At 39.7% G+C, this 23,102-nt stretch overlaps 1 long non-coding RNA gene across 1 annotated transcript; it reads right to left on the bottom strand.

Moving 5' to 3' along the window:
* Positions 1 to 4,831: 4,831 nt before the first annotated feature.
* Positions 4,832 to 18,491, bottom strand: LOC145435294 (uncharacterized). Its single transcript, XR_013913792.1, has 3 exons — positions 17,255 to 18,491; positions 13,211 to 13,267; positions 4,832 to 4,943 (listed from the first exon to the last, which is right to left on the bottom strand). It is a non-coding gene; the product is annotated as an uncharacterized LOC145435294 (long non-coding RNA).
* Positions 18,492 to 23,102: the final 4,611 nt, after the last annotated feature.

Below are 23,102 nucleotides of genomic sequence, written 5' to 3'. Positions count from 1 at the left end.
ATATGATGTTATTGATGTACCAATATGACGGAAAAGACACACCTCAGGTTGGAATTAAGGTTGTGTCACTTGCAACAGTGGTTGAGCGTCCGCGACTGTGTGAATATAAACCCCGTTAGTCGCCACAAGGCTACAGCATGGTTATTGCGTATAATCGCGAGTCGTCAATGTGAGAATTGGAGTTACGATACGTGCATGACGCGCGAAATTTAACGCGTGAGCCGTGTGTACGTGAATCCGCGTTTATATGACGATGGTCTGCTAGCTTAATCAGAAAAAAATCCCAGATGCGAGAAAGACATGCGTTTCTAAAACTATTCAACATGTTAACGCTAATTGTCAATGTCACTGATAAATATACCCAATGTATCATATATCAGTGCTAGTTCCTCAACAAAGTATAGCCGAGAAAGCTGTTGTTTACAGCACAACTGTACATGCGAAGTCAGTGAGGTAAGTGAAGTAAGTGAAACTTTCTCGTGATTTTAGTGCAACAAAAACTTGCATGCAACCAGAGTTCAATGAACTTTTCCACAACTTTGACCGACTGCAGATGTCTCACTCACTGATAAAGGCGCGATTAGTACATAGATTCAAGAGTCTGGCCCGTCAAGTACTTCATTTTCCCATATCCGGCCCACCGACTACAGAAGTTGCCCGCCCCTGCCTCAAAGTATAATAATTTATTCGTTATTAACCACCCCTGTTGTCGTAACATCATGAATACTAAACAGCAACACCTCGTCATTGATCATGTTCATCGCGTGATCCCTATAGCAGCACTGCACCGTTTTGCGAAGTCAAGTACTAATTATATAGTTAGTCTGCCACTACTTACAAGTAGGATACACGTTCACGGATTTCCAGGCTTTATAGATGGAGGTATAGTTATTGTGTATCGTACCAATCATCCTTACGGAGCGCGCCACCGACGTTCACGGTATACATTAGAATCATTGTGAGAGGATTGCAAACTGTACTAATTTCACTGGATTCGCTGATGCATGATACAACTACAACTGCTATGAATACCACCAATATATTCTCTCTTATATCCCTGATAGAAACTCATTTGGATTGCGACGTGCGATTGGTCTGCAACTATAATTTTGTCAAGCAACAAATTACCCCAAGGCTACACACCGTTCACACATCGTTTGCAGCATTACAGAAGTGCAGATCGAAGATCTAAGTCCAGGGGTGTTGGACAGATCAGGTTCTGTATAATAATATGCTAGGCAACCACCACCACCCCTGAAGGACGTCGGCTCCTGTTGGCCATCAATTAAAGCCCAATAGCTGCCGAGTTCATCTCTTGTTTTCTGTACACCATCCAGGAATTGCCAGTTCGTCATCAATTCTCCGTCGACATAATAATTGAGAACAGCATCCGTTGAAACACCCATTACGCCATATTCAGTGTCCCTTTAAAATAAAAAAGATTTAAAATACCTACATATCGCTACAGCGATGATTCCAAATCGTAGATAGCGTGTGTGGTCAAGCCAAAATAAAGGTCGAGAATATAACTACAAATCGATAGCATATCGAATGCGGAAACTTTAGGAGTGGAAGTGAAGGACGATACGTACTAGAAATTAGGCGTATCTCTCATTTTGTGGCTTCGAGGCTCCTCTTTTGCAGATGTCACACCATCTTACTCCTACAGGTATGTATCGACAGGCAGAGAACTTGGGTCGTCTCAAGGATACTAATCTCATCAATAGGGCAAGTTTTTTCGATTTTTCATGAAAGTATTTTCGATTTTGGTGAAATACACAGCCAAATTCGACTGCAACACCGTAAATCAGCACCGAAATAACGCTTTTACGGGTATTTCGGGAGCTGAACCGGAAAATTGCCTTTTTTTAGTCAACCGAGCAAAATGTGGTCAAAATGCAACTTCTGCAACTTTTGTTAAAGTTAAAAAATAAATTCAACTTTCTCAGGTTTTTAGTGCATCAATATGGCACTTTTTTAATTTTCTCCTTCAGACACAGCGGCAGGCCCGTTTCAAGATGAAAACGCGTTAGCAAAGCATGTCTAGGACACGATGCCTGTGGTCATGGAGAGGTGACAGAATTGACCACCGTAAACACGATTATTTTGTAAAATGTATGAAATTCCAAATTGAAATACCTCTTTCTATACTGGCCGGAATCAACCAATATTCAGTAACAGTTTAGTTTCACATCAGAATGTGAGACGAATTTCAATTATACGAATGCACCGCGAAATCACACCAAAAGGAAAGGATGACAGTTTACTTCAATATTTGACGTAAATATGGCCTCAAGTCAAATAGAACGACAAATCTTGGGGATACGGACGGTATGATAATACTGCTTTCAATATTCGTAACTATAGGATTGGATTTCAGCTTTACGCACAGTTGTCTCAAGACACAAATTGGATCCATGAAAACTCAATTCAGCTTCGCGACCAAAATCAACGGCAAACTGAAATGGAGTCGGTGCAATTAATCTGGGCACGAATCCGGTGGGTGAGATCTGGACATAAGTTTCTTCAATAATACATCGATATGATCCAGTTGAACTTATAAGGACCCTTTGCTCCTGAATATTTGCTTGCAATAGCACAACTGCCTTTGTAATTTTAAATTTCATTAGACCGTTTTGTACCCTATGGAACTTCGTGTTTTACCCTTGAATTTTGAACACCTATAAGAGCAGATTCTCCCTATATAATTGCAACACTAATGATCGACCCTGACGTTCCGCTATGTTTCAAATTAGTAACTTACCCAAAGGCATGGATCGTTCCGTCGTAAGCTCCTTTGGAAGCTATTCTCGCTGCATCTCCCAGGTTCTCGCAATCTGTTTTAGCCGCGGCGTGGTTTTGTGAACCAGTCGTGTCGATTAACCTATAATCGCAACCATTGTCCGCGCGATACCAACCATCCGGTGGATTGTCATCAACATCGCCATCATTATTATCATCATCAGATTCATCACCATCAGTATCACCATCACCAACATCATCTATAAATGAATTCTGTTTATAAAATTTGAAGAAATCTCGCTCAATCATAGTAGTCAATAATTTGTTTGTACTGTTGTCGAACTAAGATATTCATAGGTTATCAATAGTCCAGTGGTAACGATGCTCCGTGAAGCAGTAGGAGTATCCTGGGCCAGTCTGCGGCGACAAAAGCGACAAAACTTTGGGAATCATTGTAATAAATATCTTATTAGGTTCAAATGAATTATTCTATGTTGGAAAAAGTAAAAAATAACTACAATTTTCATCCGCACCCTCCACACCGCGTTTGTCATTTGCACGGCAATTATCTTCATTCGCACAAGTGCGTACCATCCTGCAGGTTGAAAAGCACTGTACTATAGTATAGTATAAGAAAGGGGTGTTTGAAGTATGGGTAGCAAAGGGTATCATTCTGGGTCGCGAAGGTACCCAGTCAATTGTTTAATATGTAGGTAATATTTACTGAATTTCTTGCAACGAAAACATTGCTTCAGTCTTCGCGAGATTTCCTGTACTCGGTTTTGTCCGCATTAGTCGAGACTGTCTTGGGTATTACAGGCAACAAGTGAAACGCGTAGAAAAGTCGTCACTACAATATGGCTTGATCATGAAAATGTCCCGACCATTGTATTGCAGGAATTGGTTTGGATTCATGATAAGATTTGTCCGGCATTGGTTTCCCTCATTTTAGTGTATGGGTGTGCAGCGAGCGGTTGCGAGACTATGATACAAAGGTAGTTTGGGTCCAACCGATTCCGTGCCACAACACATGAATGACATGAAGTTTTAGCCGACATACGGCTGGGTCAAAAGGCTCTCCAGTATTTAACCATGGTCAATATTGACCGTCGCTGGCAGGCCAAAACCTTCGATATTGATATGTCCGGTCGTGAAAATGGTCGGCAGAAATATTTCCGTCCTTGCAACCTAAGTCGACAGTAGTAAAAATACAGTGCAGATGCGACCCGCATGTGAAAATATTGTAACCCAATTTGAAATCGCGTGCGTCAGACATGTTTCATAAAGCTATTGTCGGCGCATTACCTATATGTCACTTCTGCCCGTAAAAACGTAGCATACTGCGTGTGAGGCTTGGGTCGCGAGATGCCACTAACGGTAAAATTTGGATCGCGGTCTAAAAAGCTTACCCCAGCTTCCCGTATTGGAGTCTTCCCCACGAGTCGGACATGGAGCAGTATAGATACGCTATAGTGTAGCATAGAACCTATAGGCCTACCCTAGGTCCTTCTACAGCAGTGATTCTCAAACTTTCTTAGAAACGCCTCTCGTTTTGATAGCCAGGAAATACGCACCCCGCTTATCATCATATCACAAAATGTAGCGAATGCTAGCGATCCCAACGCATAGTTTGATTGCATGGAGGGTTATGCTGATGATGAGAAAATTCCCATGCATTAAATGCAGACTATACATCGAGCAATACCTAGACTTTGAGGTAAATCGCACGGGGTGCGGAAAATAATTTTAGTTTATCGCGGCTTCGCACCCCTACAGATGCTTTCACGCCTCAAAGGGGGGCGTGCCTCCCAGTTTGCGAACCACTGCTCTATATACCATTCTGTCGCGATATTTGTGTCGTCTTTATATATGCATTCTTTTGTCAGTAGTTAAGTACAGGTTGTAATACGTAATATGTAATATGTTGTTGTGACAGAAAAGGCTTTACTGTGAGAAGTGTCACTACGTTTTCTTTTGTTTTGATCAATAACAATATTGATAATATTAATAGAAAGATCGACCTGTGTGTACATAACGAGCTATAGGAAATTTTCGATTTAACTTCCAAGTCAACCACCTAATTCTATACTCACTGGAAGTACATCCCGCCGACTGTGCCTCTTGCTTTCCATTGCATACTCGAGTCCGAATTCTAGCATTGGTAAAGTTGCACGCTGACCAGTCTCCCCACAAACCGCATTCTAAGAATAATCTTTATGAGTATGGGCATATATCGCGTATAGGCCTACTATATATAGATACATACGGAAATTTCATATCCAGTAATACGCTTTGCTATCGCTACCCTTATAGATTCAAATCACGAATCTTATTACCTTTTGACACTAATGAAAATACTAGTAAAATATTAACGTTTTTGTCGTGAACGTTGTCGTAAGTACGCGTAGTCTTACTTGTATACTATATTCTCCTATATGATCCAGTGCAGGGTTAACCGCATGAGACGATGCAGAATTTAGGGCATGCGATTCGCATGAACGGCGTCCTATACAAAAGCGCAGGAGGAAAGTATTCATTGCTGACAGTAGGTAGCTCTGGAAGTTTACAATAAGGAATAGCGATATGATTTAAAATGACGTTATGGTGTCGAAAGATCATGAATACTAAATGACGACAAGAGTGACCGGCAGAGATGTAACCAACTCACAATGTTCCGAGCTACAAGTCAATCTTACATACACAGTTTTTAATCGAGTCAAGTCGAGTCATTTTCAAGTCACCAACGAGAACTAAGCAAGTAGTTATGGCAACCATTGGTAATCTGTTAGTTACATCTTTGGTCGCTAAACCGTGTTATTAAGGCCACTTCAAGATACCGAGTACCATAGTGGTACGCTCCAACGATGTAACAACAATGGGCCGTTCGGCGTTTCGACATTTCAATCACTAAGACACATTCATTAATATATTTATATTATATTTATATTTTTTTCTGCTCCTGTATTTGAAGAAATTTGACAATGAGATTAACAGCCTACATATCAGAAGTACACCCGAATCCTGGATTTCAATTACAATGCTTAACCTAAAAATGTTTTGATATCAGATCAGTCTCTATTAGCCTATCAATCTGCTAAATTCAAAATATTCATAGTAGCTGCAAAATTATAACCCGATAGCTTTTATGATTTCATCATACATTTGTCCGCCCATATGGTGTATATATCTTATAATTAATACATATCAAGTACAACAACAATTCTATTCAAATAGATGTAAATGTGATGATTCTTTTCGTGCCAGGCCTAAATTAATACAAGAGTAAATCACATTTTGACGATGTGTGTTTACTGTCAGTCTGCCGGATCGGCTCACTTTGAATAGGACAATTCATTCCCGGCAAATAAGGCCAACTTGGAAAGATATAGAATACCCCTATAATAATGTTACCATATTTTTGTGAAGCAAATTCCGGACATTCTTTAGCGCCCACTAGCGGATTAAAATGATGTATAACACAATGTCCGTTGATATGACGTCACAGTAGCAAAGTATTTCCAATCCACTGTAATGTATATTGTTACAGTAGGAATGGAGTGGAACATAGCCATTGAGCCATCTGTATTGTGAGCTCTTGTAATTGCTATATTTGCTAGTGCCTGCATAGATTTCTTCACTGGCCGGATGAAATCGTCTGGCGAGCCGTGTCTGGCTTACCCGGGTTGTGTTTGACAGCCCTGCTATAGGGTATTGGCAGGTCAGTGCTGCTGTCTGGGTTTGTGGCGGGAGAGATAGCGTAGTGGTAACGATAAGCGCCTACTAGGCCGGTGGAACGGGTTCGATTCCCATCGGAGGTTCATCTGAGCTCCTCTTCCCCGCTGTCGCCGCTCTTACAGCGACAAAAAAAAGTCCAGAAAAAAGACCCGAAGAAAGAAAGCGCTCACAAGGAATGGAAAGACCAACCGCGGCATCAAAAAAGATCAACATTGAAAAGAACTGTGACTGACATGGGGCAATCTAGGCCGAGGTGGATGTTAGAGTATAGGATCGCTACTGATGCGTGTCGTTCGACATCCTCCTATCTGTTCGTGACATCGCATTGTGTCTTATCGCATTGTACATTGTGACTTGTGAGTAACTTGTTCAGATGAAAATTATAACCCAACGATTGATTGATTGATTTTGTTTTAATCAAGTCCGAAACAACATTTTTTCAGTCACCTACCACCCAGAAAAGCACTGATCTTGACCCCACGATAGGGTAATCGATGTAACTTCTTGAGCACTTACTATATGCACCTGGTTGTTACATTTTATGAATAAATTTTGTCAGTAATATTGATTCTTCTATATATTAGGCTACTATAAATTCACCAGCAGGTTGCGCAACCGGTGATTTCCAACCTTTTATGGTCGCGACCTCATTTCCAACTTGAAAATATTCCTTGACCCTGCTTAAAACTTGAAAAGCTGATTACTAAACAAAATCAGCTTGCCCAAAGTTATTCACGGCCTAGGAAGCTGATTGCGTCCAACGTCATCGCGATCCCCAAATAAAGGCAAACGACACGAAGATTTGGAAAATTATGCTGTCTGTGACTGAAGCATCCAATCAGCCTAACCAACTCTAGGAATATACCGTTAGCTTATAATTGCGAATACAATTACACTTATTTCAGTAAATGATGGCTATTTATATTTAATTTTGATTGTATTTTTACGATGGCGGTGCCTGGTGCCCATACTAATATCAATATACGTAGCATTACCTCGCGCGCAGCGCGAAGAAAAATTTTGAATAGCTGCTATTTGAAAATAATATTGTTCATGTTGATATACGAAAAATTGCAAGCCTTCAAAATTCCGGACATTTGGGCATATTTTAGAAATTCCTCCCGGACGCAGCTTTTTCAGTGAAATTCCGGACATGTCCGGGAAATTCCGGACCTATGGCAACCCTACCCTATAAGTGCTGCGGCCCGTGGCGTCGTCAAAACGGGAAAACTGGCCCGCAAGCACATTTGAGTTTGAGACCTCTGCTCTAGTGGTCTGGCAATTTCACCGAACGAGCCGAAAATAGCTGATTTTGCCATATCTTGATAATCACTTACACTAGAAAGTCAGTTTTGGGCTTAAAAGATGCTAAAGCAACATGTTTCTATCTCACTTTCATAGAACTTACTCTTGAAATGAACAGAAAAAAAGTTACTTGCAAATTACTGATTTTATAGGTAAAATTGAGCACTGAAGCAGTGAGTAGGATGTCAAAAGTGTGTAGTGATAGATTTTATGACTGAGCAACATACACTATCAATTAGAACTACTTTTCAAAACTTGCTCCAACAAATGAAACCCCCTCCAAGTATAAATTGGGCTTGGGTATCGAATAGTGACTGCTAAAACTGTATTGAAAACGGCGTCTATCGGTAGTGCGGCCTCGCAATATCGTTAAGTTTATAACAGCGGCTGTCATGAGATTTCTTACCAACATGCTGTTGTAGGGTTTGTATCATATTTATCACAAAGCTCCTGAATGAAAACACGAAAATTGGAAATCCACATTCAAAATACAAACATCAACTCTATACTGGAAACAGAAAATTTTTGTAGCAGTATCACATGAGTATCAGAGTGCACAAACATTAAAATCATGTTTGGTATTGAAAGATTTCATCTGCTTTCAAGACTTCAGTTTTTGTCTATTGAGGCCACCTCTACGTTTAAATCTTGAACGATTGAGCAGATACTTATGTCACCACTTTTACATGCCTTTTCACTGCCTGGTTGTGCCAAGGATTACTGAGGTTTTCTAGCTCGTGATCAGACAAGGTCTTGTTTGTGATACAGGCGGCTGTTCAATATCTTTGAGGTTTAAGTTGACAATTTGGTGGAAAGATTATGCCTTGATGTTGATACCTGGAATGTGGAAGAATCTGTTGCTGGTGTCAATGTTGCTGATTTTGGGTTTGGTTTCATTTATATATCCCCCTTCAAAGTCGTCAATTGGAACCAGATCCGCAATATTTTGGGTCTGGGCCGATCGTTCATTCAATATGGTTGACCCTCGCTTGCCAAATTTTGAGGTAGCCCACTATGTGTTCAGAATCATCCATCGATAAATCTGAACTGTCCTGCTAAATTCTGCACGGAGGTCTATTTTCCGTCATGGTTTGAAATAAAAATGCACAATTTCTTTGATGATGGTGCTAAAAATCTCCACAATATAGTTTTCCGTGTCACAAAGCTGACTGATACCTGAATTCACTTCCTTGCACCATCTTTGCTACAAAAAAATGCTTATTTTGAACACCCGGAAAATGTTTTTCTGGGAATGCTTCGGTGACGAGGAGGAAAATGTCCGAAGATTTGCAGTTAACAAGATTACAGCTATGCGCAGATCAACCACACCATACCAAATTCCAATTATGACTTTGAAGGAGGATATATAAATGGCACCAAACCTAGAAACGGCAACATTGACACCAGCATCAGTTTCTTCCAAATTTCAGTTATCAACATCGAAGCTAAATCTGTCCACACCAAATTGTCACCTTAAACCTCGAAGATATTGAACAGCCACCTGCAATCAAGACCTTGTCAGATGACGAGGTGGAAAACCAAAGATCATCACCATTAAGGCTCAGTCATCCTTACCACAACCAGGCAGTGGAAAGACTTGTAAAAGTGGTCACTGAAGCATCTGCCCAGGTTTCAGAATTTGAGCGTAGAGATGGCCTCATCAGACAAAAACTGAAGTCTTGAAAGCAGATGAAATCTTTCAATACTAAACATGATTTTAATGTTTGTGCACAATGATACTCATGTGATACTGCTACAAAAATTTTCTGTTTCCAGTATAGAATTGATGTTTGTGTTTTGAATGTGGATTTCCAATTTTTGTGTTTTCATTCAGGAGTTTTGTGATAAATATGATACAAACCCTACTACAGCATGTTGGTAAGAAATCTAATGACAGTCATTGGTATGAACTTAACAATATCGCGAGGCCGCTATACCGATAGACGACGTTTAAAATACAGTTTTAGCAGTCATCATTGGATGTCCAAGCCCTATTTATACTTGGAGGGGGTATCATTTGTTTGAGCAAGTATTGACAAGTAGTTCAAATTGTTAGGGTATGTTTCTCAGTCATAAGATCAATCACTACACGCTTTTGACATCCTACACACTGCTTCAGTGCTTAATTTTACCTATAAAATCAGTAATTTGCTTATAACTTTTTCCCTGTTCATTTTTAAGAGTAAGTTCTATAGAAGTGAGATAGAAACATGTTGCTTCTGCATCTTTTAAGCCTAAACTTGACTTTCTAGTGTATGATTATCAAGATATGGCGAAATCAGCTATTTTCGGCTCGTTCGGTGAAATTGCACGACCACTAGACGGCGTAGCAACCCAAAATTATGATAGAATTTATTTATTTGCTATTTGGCACCACATATCAAGACCCTTTTTTGAAATTCAAAAATTTTCATTTTTCACTCCACCCTAATAGACAACGATGTATTCTTTATATCAAGTTCATTGATTGATCGAATAAGCATCATTCGCTGACTACCTACATGTAGTATATTTCGTTCTAGATCAGGGGTGTCAAATACAACTGGAGTCGCGGGCCGGATTCAAACCTTCAAATCGCTCGCGGGTCAGACCATACTACCGCAAAATCCACAAACTTGCATATTCCTTGAATACTTTATTATCAGTCCTATATATATAATAGTATATTACATTCCATTGCGGATCGGAGAGATATATTCTAGCAACACCTTTATTCGCAACCAACGGAATCTTGGATAAATTCTAAGATTGGTCGGCTGAATTCAATTATTAACCGCTAAAACAGTATGGCGTTAAAGCCTGGAATAGACGATCCGTACGGAGCGCATGCGTTTAGTGGGATTGGTGAGATAGTGGGATTGCGTCATCGCAAGGGTAGTAAACAACATGCGCTCAGCCGTGACTTTCACGTGATCATCACCTGCACACCGGACAGTTGGGACTGTTGGTAATATTCACAAATGTTTATCGATCCTGAGATTATTGTCGCTTTGGTGTTTGAGCTTGAGGGTTCATTTTTTGTGGTGTATTGAACTGATAAAATTGCTAAAAAACCAATGATGATGATGATGATGGTTTCGAAGTATGCCCCGTTTCAAAAAAGTGGTTAAAATATGAAGCCTTAGGAAGAAAAATGTTAAACTTTTAGGTGTTCTGGCTGCTTTTACGTCTTCCCCCGTTGGATTCTGAATGTTGATGTGTACTATGCCGAGCATGCAAAGACTTCACATACTTTACATATCTTCAAGTCCATATCACAGAACAATATCACGCCAAATTGTGTTCCTGGCTACCTTGTTATAGTAGTCTGGATTGGTGTGATTGTACAGCTCTATACACAGCGGCAATCAGATTCTCGTCTTCTATATTATTCATTTTGTTTTACAACTGAAAATAGCATAAAATCGCATGGTTAATCACTGCAACCTCAGAAAGTGCGATGTACGATCACTACAGAGACAGATCTGCTAGCTGAACGGATGGAAAATACGCATGGAAGCGAACGCGTGCGGGTTCTCACACTTTTGCTCTTTCTGCTCCTCATTTTTTCCTCGTCCCTCTTCTCTCTCGCACGCATCCGTTTGAGAAGAGAAATAAGGAGAGAAAGATACGGACGCGTTTACGGATCGTCTATTCCAGGCTTTACTCTGCGTATACGTTTTGAGGAATACAACAGATTTAACTTGGAATGCGGACATTAGAATTTGAACCTTTAATATTAAATCGCGATTAGGGTTTCTATGTCTATCTTGGACCTTTTGAGTCACAAGAGCTACAGCCGTGCGAGGAAATGTATTTTAATTGTAATTTTTTGTTGCTATTATATTATCCATGTGACCTGCATATAACAGTTTCGTTTTGGCTTTTTCGCTTCTGCAAATAACTATACTTTTTGGTTCCTTTTTCCTTATAAATACGAACTCAGTGTCACGGAATTGGATGTCAGTGTCACCAATTTGTTCCTGATCGTGACTATATAACACCGCTTTAGAATGATGATAATAATGTGGCCTATATATGATCCTGACATGAGCTGCCTTGTGGGAAGTATTTCTTACTATAAGATTTCAACATTTGTTGGCAATGTGCTGGATAACACAGACATTTTTTTTATATACTTAGAATTGCTTCGCGGGCCGTATGTTTGACACCCCTGTTCTAGATGTTGTGTGATTGAGGGTCAAGCTCAAAACAGAGAATCAGCTGAAAGCTGAATATTTCGAGCAAACTTTTGTAAGAAAGCATGTAACATTGTTGAGATTGAAATTGGGAATTGTTTGTTTGTTTTGGGGTATTCATGGTGTTTGTCGACTACTATGGTCATTTACACCAGGCCGATATTCTTCTTATTTTTCCGTAACTGCCTACTTATAGCACGGCCCACCTCTAGGCTTTTCGTAAGACACCGCTGACGCGGATGAGGGGGCGAGGAGGAGCCTAGGTAAACCTCCAACACTTAGGTATCGGAATTCGGAAGTCGACCTCGGTCGGACTCGAACCCGCACCCATTGGTGTTGCAGCCGCGGATTATACCACTGCGCTATCTCGCCACCCGAAATTGGGAATACATAGTTTTATCATACCCTAAATCAGGTCAAGCAAGGCAAAATTGTCGCGAACAGAATCAAGGCTTCAATAAAACTAAAAATTTGGTTATGATATCTGTTGTTTGTCGGTGTGGTCTATCTACCCGTAAGCTGAAGCAGATCAGACTAAGAAAATAGATCAATTAAGCAAGCATTTCCGATATAGAACAAGCTTGATTAATTTACTCCAAAATATCCTATAAACTTTTGAGCAAGGAAAAATCGCCATTTAAACTCATTGTCTTAAAGTCACAATGGCTCCACAAAATGACGGCGGTTAGATTTCGATGACGAAATCCAATTTTCTCGCAATTTATCTTTCAGCATTGATTTCTAATATATTTTATTACAAATTTAGTACATTAACTATTGAATCATGTTTGGTCGGGATGTTCCAGTAGCATGCCTTGTACCGCAAACGATCTCTATTGAAAATGCAATGCGAAGAAAATTAATGTAATTGTTGTGAATGTACTAAAAATTATTTTCTATTTCGTCTATTATTTTTGGGAAAATGTTCCAAAATTTAATTGACGGAGGAAAATCATGCGATGACACAATATGGAGAAAGACGTTTATATCCTACTACGACAATACGCATGAATCGATATTGCTAGAAATTTTAGGAAAGGTGGATATCCAGGATTGTCAGGAAATAAACTTTATCAATGACATACAATGACGTGGATAATGTATTTACAGTTGCTTGAGTGTAATTTGAGTTTCCCGTTAGATGACAAAATCGGTGTGAAACATGTTATATGTATGCATATGTACGGAGGATGCTTGAATTAATCAAAAAGTATTCTATATTTGACTATCAATTCATTACTAAAAGTTACCATCTTCGCCGTCCGATTGATTTGTTGATTGCTGATTTCGGGCGGCAAGGATCCGTTCTGAATGTAGAATCGTATGAGATATCTGACTGAATACCTTCCCGCTGATGCTATCTAGTCAAATAGTTTAGGGTGTACTAAAGAAATCAAGCGGTCCTTAATGCTGCTCAAGTAGACGTATTTCGTAAACAGAGCTGGTCAGAGTAGTCAAGAAAGCTACTCAAGTAGAAGTAGAAGTAGCGACGAAAAAAATCTACTCAAGTACGAGTAGAAGTACTTCTTCCATAAGCAACCTGAAACTACTTGAAGTAGAAGTAGAATTTACTGACTTTAAATCTACTCAAGTAAGTAAGTAGTTTTGAAAGCAATCCTAATTCGTTCGCATGGACTGTCAAAAGCTGCAAATTGAGCTATGCGGAACATGCAGAGAGCTTGATTCGTGTTGATGCATCCCATGAGACATCAATTTTCGACAGAATAAGCATTCTTCGCATCATGGGATGCAAATTATAGTATTGATATGAAAATTCGATACTAACCCAGCTAGCACGCCCACTTGGTATCCAGGTGGAATTTAAGTGGTTAGGTGGGATGGATAAACGGAATGGGTTAGTAACATGTTACCCACATCGAAACCAAGCGGGATCTCCATCCATGAAGATGCGTGGTTATACCCTACCAATCCCAGGTAGATTGCAAGAAGTCTCTTCTCATTGTACCTATCAATTTGAACTCGGGGGAGTTTTACTTGTTGAGCTTTTGTAATCAAATCATCTTGAAACATGAGAAATCCACTTATAGAGGAGCTTAGATTTCCCATATATCACCCACACAGGAACCAACCTTATTTTCTATCAATGTTATTTGGTTTATTTCATCGAATAATAAAGGTGGTTCCGTATGTAGTAAAGTTTTCTAGCTATTATGCGATCCATGTTGGTTGCTCGAACATTGAACATTAAAACCCCTACCATGCTTTACTTCGTCAATGTGATTTGAACTATTTAAAATTGACCGTTTGTCACACTGAAGTGAACTTAAATTTCCGTTGCTAGAGTACTCAATTCCTCACAGCGTGCGTTATAATTTTCCAGCGTAGATCCCATTACCTTCATCCGTTATATGTATCTACTATTTTTAATTCAGGATTAATTTTACTCGTAAAATTTATGTGATCAAATAATTGGAACTTTTGATTTCCGTCAATGAAGACGTGTCGATTTTCCATACGGCTCCCAAATGTGACCGAGTATTTTTCCTAAATAGATGCTTCTTTTATATTTTCCTACAGCAAGGTATGTTCTTCTATATAGTAAAGTCATATTATAATCGGTTTCCGATTTATTCATTTGCGATGATGGTCGCTGGGACATTTCCAAATTGAATTCCATCTCCATATGAATTGAATTCGGGTACTGGTGACGATAAGCGCCTAAGAATCGGGCGGCCTCGGTTCGACTCCCGTCGGAGGTTTGTCCGGGCTCCTCTTCGCAAGTTATGGAAATCGCTAGCAAGGGCCGTGGCCTCGAAAATGATCAACATCGAGAGTAACTGTGACGGCGGGCACTCTAAGCCGAGGTAGATGTCAGTCTAAAAGACGGCAACTGCGCGTCGGTCGGCATCCTCCTATCTGTTTACTACATCGCTTTGTGTCTTATCGCATTGTACATTGTGTGTGTCTTGTTCAGTTGAAAATATAACTCAACGATCACACTTAAACAGTGATGACGGCATCACTCACCCATCGTAAAAGTTATTATATACTCAGATTGCCGTATATATTGGTTCGAGTGAGTAGTGATGGCAGGTATGTACTGTACAGTATAAAATGTTGAAGTTAAATGGCGTGTAGGCTTTACTTAATATCGCCTTAGCACATGCCTACGTCGAATTCTCGACCCACTTACGCCGCCACTGCTACTGCCACTGCTACACGGACCGGGGTCGTAATATTATCTTCGCTACCAGTTTAGTGGGTTACCCACATGGTTCCCCATAAAATACCTCTGTAATGTGGGGCCAAAATGGTACGGGTACCGATTGGTTTCCCCGCCTGGTTACCACAATTCATCTCACCTTGTGATACCCTGTGGTACCTAAGTAGGCGTGCTACCTGGGAAGCTTTTGTATACTAGAAGACTACGTTTTAGAGAACATCATGTCATGGCGCCCTACCCCATATGATAAGGCCCCAAGTTTAGGCGAAGAGCAATACGGAGAAGTTGTATCGGATACGGTTTCAGCACTTTGCGCGATTAGTATACGTTAATAACAAATATTGTGGATCGTAAAATTTATATTTAGTGTAACTTTATTTTCGGAGAATAAAGGCATTACTACAGTTGCGTTGATGCTTCAATATATGTTCTGCAGACAAAAGAACTGAACTTAATTAGAACTCAAAGTATGATACTACTTGAGTACTTCCAAAAAGTAGAAGTACTTCGTTACTGACCACCTCTGTTCGTAAATAATAGATGGGTTACTGCATTGCATATCTTCACCGTCGCACTTGCTCGCCGTGATTAGGCACTAGGCAGTCACGCAGAGAACGAACTTTACAACTTGAAAATCATAGCTGTATGTCGGTTTGCATTTAAAACAATGGTTGTTTAGGACACTTTGTTTAAAATATGTTTTAATCAGTGTTTTAAACAAAGGCCAATCTAAATTTTTTTCAAGTTGTGTAACAGCTATAGTACGTAGATATACAGATCACTAATATGGAATGAATGTTCTGGATGACGACCGCCGACCGTAAAATTGCTGCATGACGATGTAGTCCTGGTTAAAGATATTTTTGATCCGAATATGACTGGGGTTGGAAGCCTATTTTGTCAAAGGAGCTATATTTACCCTGTATTTTCAATTGTGAATGTCAATCCACTATGACGCCGCAGTGGCATATTCGTGACGTAACGGCTTGAAAAAACAAAATTAATAAAAAAACATGTTTTAAACAAGAGCCGTGTTTGAAATATGTTTGTTTTAAATTGACTTTTGTTTTAAATGCAACCCTAGCTGTATGAATAGCTTCGCATCAATATACATATTATTGTAATGGCATCTCAGTATCAGTCAACTTACAAATATTAGTAGTCAAGATAAGCTTCAGACACAAATCTTCCTGGCGGAACATCGTCCGTTGAGCGCCGGCACCCTACGCCTACAACCTAACGTAGCTAAACCGCCGTGGTATGTGAGACATAATTTCATCATAGTATGAACTGACTACCATCTAAAGACCGTTCTCTGCATGACTGTCTCATCGCGTCGAGAAAGTGCGACGGTGAATATATCGCGCTATAAATTTCGCAACGGGTTAAGAAACGAGTGGAACTTGGCTTATCCAAAATTCATTTAATTGTAGCTCAAATACGGTGGCCAAGAAAATATTTCTATATGTGCTTCAATTTGAGACCACAACATTTTTAAAGCGCAGTGCCCATTTAACTTCACCATCCAATTAATACAAACAAAATATTTGAGTCACTTTGAGTCAAAACTGAATCATTCTCAGAGGTATGATGAAAAAATGTATTATCCACTTGTGATTTTGCACAGTATAAGCTGTAGCAATGCCGTATATGCTAAGTTAAATGCAAGTAGAAGTAGCTATTCGCAAGCGGGTCCGAAGTCAATGTGTGACATGCTTAAAAAGGGTGACGAAAAAGAAATTGGAGATGTAGCATGGAAAATGCGTCGAAGACATGTATCGGTCAATCGTTGGTAAAATCCAAATCTCGAAGACGCGAAATTAAGTGAGAATTCACATATATTTTTGAGTAATATATAGTCGCTATGTAGCATCAGTTTTTATCTCGCTCAACTTATATATCTGGCACATCCACCCAAAAAACTACATTCGGCGATGTATAGGGCCTACTGCTTATGATCTTTTCTAATTTGCAATCCAGAAAACCCTAAACGTACAAAATAGGACCGAAGGGTCATTTGTGATTGTAGCATAATTCTGGTGACTATATTGCGAGTACACTAAAATGTGTTATTCGAATCTTTGCCGCGTCACGCGCCGCTTTAACTCACGTAACAGTAGTAATGAGACGACGGTTGATCTTGATAATCCGGTCTGTCGCTGAGGAGCTGGAGCTGGTAGGTAAATCATCGGTCGGGTGCCACGTGTTGGTAGAACTACGAGCGCGCGTGTTACAGTCGGGTAAGGTACTAAATATCTGGTGAACGCCGTGTAAGGTCGCGGAGTTATTGTTTTGGTGATTGTCGGTGTGGCTCTGGTTGCATGTGTGTGAGGATGAATATGGACATGTTCACTCGACGACGCTACACTTTGCGGGCATATCGTCGGCATTGTAGTAGGTGGAGTGTAATGGTGATGCAGCATTTGATTTGGCCCCGAAATTCTGTAGGGTCGATTTACAGGTACTAGTGGACAATACGCAAATCTAGGGTTGGCTTCTCGATACACGGAAGGTGTGTATTGTGGTCTGTTGACGGCCACAAGGGGTGGTGGAGAGGTGCGGCGATAGACCACACGATATTGAACCGAAATCCCTTGCTGTTTGTTATTCGAAACATACGCATGCGAGGCGGGGGGCTGAAATGGTCTGTAAGCCAGTGGCCTGGCCGGTTGTCTATTATACGCAGCCATGGAAGGAGGGACGGCGTGGTTGTATATGACTCTGTACGGTCTCAGTATAGCTGGTGACATGCTGGTGGCAGCAATGCGAGGGTAGGCAACGCGATATGGCAACAGAATGCCCTGTGGTCTATTAGTTACGATGACGCCGGGGTACAGGATGCCAGGGTGTATTATTCGATATGGGAGTAAGACACGTTGATGTTCGTGACTATGCCCTACGTGCCGGGTAGGTGAAGGGTGCATAACATGATGTGGAAGCAGAATTCCGCTCGGCCTGCTTACTAGCTGCACCACAGGAGTGGGGAAATAGAATTCTTGATGCGGGATGATAAATTCATTTGGCCGGCTGATTTGTAGAACAATTTCCTGTAAATAGAATGTCATATGACTTTTATTGGGGAACTCCAACGACACCATTTCGGAGCATTATTATTTGCGTTTCTTGGAAATTCAAGTATATTATGCGATCGAAAATAATCCATTTTTGGATTCAAATACTCGCCATCATTAGAAACTCAATTTGAATGATATTGTAAAAGACTACTTTTCCTTTTCGTGATTCGTGTCAAACTCTGTGGGGTCGAATTTCATTTGTATCCCCGTATATTAGAGAAGTTGCGTTCTCTTGCAAACGTTGAGGGACTAGATATAATGAGCTCGTGAACATCGAGTATGTTGATTGGAAGTCACGTCGTCTATTCGCTGGAATTGAATCCCAAAGCATGTAATTCAAACTATCCCAGAAAATGATTACATGTAATATAATCCATATTATATCCACAAAGGGCCTATTTGATATTAGTATTCGTTTAAAATTGGCGTGGGAGTGCACCAAGGTTCGGTTCGAGGGATGTTTAAAAGAAAATGTGAAAAACACTAGAATGAATTGTAATAACAATGTGCATTATGTTTTCACTAAGGACTGTTAAGAAAATTATAGCATACCTTCATCGGTGAGCAATTAACGTTAGCAGTATGGGTGGTTGTTGTTGTTGTAGCAGTAGTCATAGATGCATGGTATCCTTGGTACTTATTAGTATTACCGTAACGATGTCGACCGCCTGAATAAAATGAAATATCTTCGATGATGAGGCGAATCTATCCGGTTCAAATCAGGATATCACGAAAAAATAGTATTGAGGTATAAATGAAGTATGACAAGGTATATCAGTGGTCGGGAACCTATGGCTCGCGAGCCATATATGGCTCTTTTGGGCATAAGATATGGCTCTTTGCGAAATTTTTATTTTTGTGCTCAATTTATCAATATTGCAGCAACTTGTTAATAAATCTTCATCACGACCTGTATAATTATTCTTGTGACAAATTAAACATGTCTTTGAGAGGTTAAATTCAGTGGCGTACTCAGACTTAGGGGCACAGATCCCCTTTTCAAAATTCTCAAATTCAAGTTGATATCGTGCCAGTGACCAATATCATTCCCGAATTCGATGTACCTGCCATGAAGTCTTGGATTGCAGAACGCAGTTTTCAAATACATATTGTCTTCCTGATCTGCGGCGAAAAATGAACTGCCGTGGAAGTTCACAATTACAAATTGAAATTACAAACAACGGCATAGCTATCCACGTTCTTGATTGATAACGTAGCTTTGTAGTCGCTATAAAAATTTAGGCGTGTGGCTCAACGTTATGTTACCGCAGAATATTTTGAGAATTGAAAAGTCGAATCGGAATCAGTGCGACAATTACATTCGATTATTATCAGTTATTATAAATTCTATGATATTTACGATTCATTGCGCTATCACAGGTAAGGTATGGTCCGGCCGTGCCTCACCTCCCCTCTCACGCTTTATTTTCGAACAATAAATTGGCAAGATACGTGATTTTGGTACTAAAAATGTTCAAAATCGAGGATCACGGACGGATCATGCATTACAGTGGGTATGTATACTGCTGTTATGGTGACCATGTTTGGACCCACCTGCGTATGTCATCATGGGGCCTCGCATTTACGAATAGCATCAAGACTAACCTACGATCTCGTATCACTGACGGAAGTCTCGAATTTTGTATGAAGCTTAACCTCAACAATTATCAACAAGCAGACTACAAAGTCATCAGGAAAACCATGTAGCACCACCAAAAGACGCATTACCTGTAAAAAGCGTGTAAAAAGTAGATTAATACTTTTACTGGTGTCTACTTCTGTTGGAAATCTAAATGTTGGTTGTCCTAAGCTTCGAAAAATATCATATCCCTCCAAGTGCAATATAATTTAAAATGTATAACTTGCAAAATATCCATGTAAATCAAGTTTCGTATACTCATTACTCATATAAGGCAACCAGCATGATAAGTACGAGTTTTTACAGAGGAAATACGGTGAAAATGACGAATCCCACGTAGCCTATGTATTTCGAATTTGCGCTACCACGACGTCACGATTTTTCAATTGTGACGTAAGAGTTCATTGACATGTATGGCTCTTTGGGAGTTGAAATGGGAAATATAGGGTCAATATGGCTCTTCGGGCGAAAAAGGTTCTCGGCCACTGAGGTATATGGAAAGGATGGAAAACGACGGGTGTCGAAAGCATTCGCGTTTGAGGACGGTCAAGTAGAACGGTGCTAGGCCTATATAAGCTGCGTACTGCATGGGATTAGGCTATGTATCAGTCAATCGAAGGTTCAAAGTATTTCTATATGCAAGGTGCATCTTCAAGACCAATCTTCAACGACCAAAGATGACGTGGATAGGCTTTCAATTTTCTCGACGAAGCATCGAGCAACACTAGTAGGAAGTAGTAGGCCTACTCCGATATAGAGGCCATCACATGTGACAATTACGGCGATCAACCTGCCATTACCAGCATTGTTCGATAGCCCAAAGAAGAAAACAGAGCCTCTTTCTATTCGGAAATCATGTTATCAACACGATTCATTCAACATATATTCATGCCATCACAATTCGTAATAGAAGCAAATGCTTACCACCGGCATACGCGACGCGTAGCAGTATCTTCTCTATGCACAGTACCAGAAGTAGATTCTCCAGGAAAAGGAACTTGCGATTCATGACGCAGAGGACAATAATCTCTCGAATGATCCACGATATGTGTGGAGGTCAACTACTTTCGAGTATACTCCAACCTATTTAGGCTGTAAATGGGGTAGTATCTCATTTCACCAAATTTCAACAAAAGCTTTGGGTCAATTCACAATAATATATTTGGAGAGCTGCGATTTCTTATTAGTGTTGATTGAAATTGTCAGTCGTTGAAACAGTGGTGGTCGGCAAGGGTGAGTATCTCGATCGCCATTTCGTATCTGCCTGTCTGCTTTTTATCACTTGAATCGTAATTTCATTTGAACAGTATGGCTTTCATATATATTATCATCTTTGGAATATACATCTTCAATCAATCACGTATTTCGAGCAGCATCATCGATCTGTGTTGCGTTTGCTGCCGGTTAAGATAAATATATGGAATTTTGACAGCTGGTCACGTATCAATGAAAGCTGCCCGAAGAGCACATACGGAAATAGTTATATTGAGTCAGAACATGTGCCCAGCACAAGCGACGTAGTAAATTTTACACACAGTCAATAAAAGGCTGCTGCATTTTACATCAATTATTATTGTAAACATGATAACTAATCAAGACCGAGCCTAGCACCGAGCCTGATGTACAGGGATCATGATTATTGAAAGGAGATTATGTTTTATTGACAGAAAAACATAATTACAATATTTTTTACAACACATATTTTTTTAGGTGCGTCGCCGAGTTTTGAATATTTGTAAAGTGAGTCGCAGGTGACAAAAGGTCAATCATCAACTGGTTAAAACAGGGGTTAGCAAAATTTTTCATTCAATGGTCCACTTTAAATGATGATAAGCCCTGCGGACTGTAACAAATGCCGTTCGTAAACAAAAATCTTCAGAAAAACAATCCCAACGTTAATTTCTGACCTCTTGCAACCTTTGCTACCTATATTTTGTTTGAATTTACACAATTTGTTAATCAAAAATAGCTTTATTCACCGACCATACAAAACATCATGTCACGCAAAGACTGGTTCATTTAATACAGTGCTTCTCAACCTTTTTCAGTTTGCGTCCCACTTTTCATTTATGTTCCATTGTGTGACCCACGATGAGATATGAGCAAGCGAATGTGAATGTAAATCAACGCGCAATTCGTAGTGTGAGTAACAACTTAATATAGATGCTTACAAATGATATTGCGTGACAATTTGGGAAGACGACTGTATCCACATGACAATAATTTGCACATGCACAAATAACAGGTGATTAGAAAAAGGAAAAACGTATCCAATCAGTAAATCGTCTTTTATGTCGGTCATAAAGGGGCTCTGGGCAGCTTGCGTCGTGGTAGTTGTTCGGTGATTAAACAAATCAGCCTGAATTGATGCATTTCTCAATCAACATTCTCAACATCTTTGAAGTAAAGTAGAATTTCTAATTCTTAACTATATATAAAAAATCCACTGCTAAATTTTGCGCTCCAATCAAAATGACTGACACGACGATCCGGCTCACGAATTATTGTTGCTAAATTTGAAAGATTATTTGCAACTGATCTTGGAAAAATTTGATTTTGAAATTTCGAAACCGGCTTTTTTTCAAAAGTTGCTGTGCGGCTGCATAACTCGGAACATGGTTGACCTAGGTCTAAAACCTATTAGAAAAACTCATGCCTGGATGATAGCTTTCTATAAATCATTTATGACAAATATTTCATACGAAATTGTAATTTAGTGTGAAGCAATATAAGGAAATTTGACAATGGAGAAATACATTATCGAACATTTTCGCAGCAAAAGAAGTAACTAACGGTATGCCCAGTAAAATTGGAGTTTTGCAATTTTTAGTACTAAAATAAGGGTACGACGTAGGAACAGAGGCACCATGTTGTTATTTCCAACCAAAAAATAAAAATTAAAAATTTTGATACTTTCAAAGTTTAAAGGTGCTAGTCCCCAAGAGATATATATCATACGAACCGAACAAAACTTTAAAGTTATTTATGCTTAACATCCGTTATTGCCAATTGGGCATCAAAGCTGCAATCCACCTAATATTGAAAACCATTGTTCTTGTAGCTGATGGAATCAGTTTTTGGATTACAGAATTTGTATCTTTGTCATCGGAAAAGCCCATAACAAGACGTGCAATAAATCAGTGTTGTTTGGTTCGCGCGGTTTTACCAATCGGCGCACATTTTGAAATTTCACCCTGATACCGCACTGCATTCTTATGTAAGCAAACCAACAAAACCGCTTAATC

Source organism: Botryllus schlosseri, chromosome 3, assembly GCF_051294905.1.
Source record: "Botryllus schlosseri isolate E-star chromosome 3, Bs_hap1, whole genome shotgun sequence".
Lineage (NCBI taxonomy): Eukaryota > Metazoa > Chordata > Ascidiacea > Stolidobranchia > Styelidae > Botryllus > Botryllus schlosseri.
Note: the sequence above shows the minus strand (reverse complement) of the source record. Positions and strands in the feature narration are given on the sequence as shown.